Genomic DNA, 2,659 nt, shown 5'->3' on the forward strand with positions numbered 1-2,659 from the left:
ATAGAACTACAATCCTATCGTTTTAATGGGGCTTGAGTATATTTTGGACCCGAAAGTTGCTGTTATAACTCTTACCCTGGACTCCGATTAAACACAAGATTACCTTTGATTTTCTTTTCTTTAATCTTTGGGATCTAATTGCCTTATACTTGAAATTCCATCCAAAAACAATACCATAATAAATTTAGAATAATAATAATATTCCACCATAATACTGTTAACTCTTATTAGTGGGGCATGATTAGTCAACTCTTCAAGTCCTCTCTCTTCTTCTTCATCTTTATTGCTTTGGTTCTGGCTGACACCCACTGGTTCCCCTTTCATCAGTAGAGGGAGATATAAAAGTTGGTTTCAGAATTTATTTCTATTTTATCTCCCCTAAAGTAGCAATATACGTTTTTAGTTTTGGTCTCCATTATTTCTTGGAAATATAAATATAAACATTACAACGATGAAATCACAGATGTTTCGGCCAATGATTTTTTTTGTCACCTGTCTCTTGTCTGAAAAACCCTTTGATTGGCACTTGGAAGCATTCTTGGATTCTTCTGTATCCATGTTTTTCCCAAGCCGGTGATTCTGCTCAGTGAGAGCCGCCTAAGGGGGAGAGCGGCAGAATGTTGAATTCATGAATGGTTGTTTCATCTTATTTATCCACTCTCAGTGCCAGCACTGTGAGATGTCATTATATACCTGTGAGTGGCCTGAAATTTCAAACCAGTCTGAGTTGCTCAATTCTTTGCTTTTGGCTATAAGAACGTTTCTGTCATTTTTCCGCCATATCTAATTTTAATATTTTTTAGGATGAAAAAAAATCTAAACTTGTTGGAATTGTTGAGTACCTTAAAAGCTTAAACACTTGGTTTAATGGAAGAAAGAAGGCACAAACATAAATGCAATATTTATAAAGCAAGCCACAATAAAACAAGCTCAAATCTTAGATTAGCGTCAGATCATTTTCTTTCACTATAATCCAGGAAATATCATCCCATCATCCACACTTTTTTCCACTTCCATCGTATCCACTCCAGTCTCTAACCTCATTCTTTCTCCTTCCAGAACCTCCTAAAGGCCGATGACCTCAGCCCACTGCTGTGTCTGTGCGTCTGGACGCTAACGCACCGGCCCGTTCGATAGCTTGTGTCCGGGTCCCACCTAATTGGATTTATGTGGGGGAATGTTTTTCCAAAGCCATACTTGTGAAATGCCTCCACATCTGCTGGCCATTAGCGGTGGACATAACACACAACAGAGGGAGGGGAAAGCCCCCCAAACGCCTTGATTCATTGGACCGCGGCTGCGCTTTTATTGCAGAGGAGGAAAGAGGAAGGAGGGCGCTGGTGTCCCCGTCAAAATCAGCGTCCGCCGCCTTATCTCTTTCTCCCTTTCTGTCGCTTTTCTTTTTTCACTCGACTTCTTTCTTCCGCTTCCTGTTCTTTAAATGTCTTCTTGAAAGGGAGAAAAGAAGAAAAAAAACACGAGACATTTTTCTTTTATGGCTTCAAACCCTTCAGTCCTCAGTGACTCTGGCTCTGGTTCTCTCTCACACACTCTATCTCTTCCTCTTTCTTCTTGCTTTTTCTCCATCACTGGCTCTCTCTATCTGTTTCTCTCGCTGTCTTTCTCCATCTTTTATTCTCTGTCTCCTTGACTTTCTCTCTGCTCTCTTTCTCCATCTCACTCTCTCTTTCTACAGCCGTCCTTTCCTCTCTCTCTCTCTCTCTCTCTCTCTCTCTCTCTCTCTCTCTCTCTCTCTCTCTCTCTCTCTCATGTTCTTTTCCCATCCCTCTCAGCCTTTCCTGAACATCTGAGGTTTCAACTCATTGTTTTTCCTCTTACTTCCTAATTGCTCCGTAATTACTCAGAGTTCCCAGAACCTGACCTCCCACAATCCCGAGTATTTTCTTAACTCCAAACTCCATGCCACAGGTCTTCACTGCGACCCCCCCCTCCCGTCCCGCTCCGCCCTCTCCTCTCCGGGACCCCGTCTCTCTCCGGGCTCCTCCGAGGGGTCCATCCATCTAACTCAGCCGTCAGGACCTCCAGCGCTCCTAGCCTCCTTCTGCCGCCGCCTCACCCCCCTGGAGGTGTCTGGTGGGGGGGGGAGAGGGAGAGGAGGAGAGGACGCCCCGTGGCTCCATCCTATGGGGGGTGGGCACGGGGCCGGATACAAGAGACCCAGCGAGGGGGGTCCCCCGGACAGACCGGCCCAGCCCTCATCGGTCATCCGCGATGGGGACGAGAGCAGCCGCCTAATTGGTTGAGCGCTGGGAGGGGGGGTATGGAGGCTGTTATTCTAGCATCAGTAGGGGGTCAGAGGTGGGGCTCTGTGGGGGAGGGGCAGAGCAAGTGGGAGGTAGGGGGGAGATTACACCGGTGATTAGCCCCCCACATCTGAAACAGTGGAGCACTTTGGGGGGGGGGGGGGGGGGGGGTGTTTGTTGTGGGAGGGCTGAAATTGGGTGTAAAGTAATGGGAGGGGTCGTGGATACAGAGCTAAGAAGTGCGATTGGCTTACATACAAGCTTTCGTGTGTGTGTGTGTGTGTGTGTGTGTGTGTGTGTGTGTGTGTGTGTGTGTGTGTGTGTGTGTGTGTGTGTGTGTGTGTGTGTGTGTGTGTGTGTGTGTGTGTGAATGTGTGTACATGCATGTATCCACA

Source organism: Gadus morhua, chromosome 19 (assembly GCF_902167405.1).
Source record: "Gadus morhua chromosome 19, gadMor3.0, whole genome shotgun sequence".
In the NCBI taxonomy this organism is placed as follows: Eukaryota; Metazoa; Chordata; class Actinopteri; order Gadiformes; family Gadidae; genus Gadus; species Gadus morhua.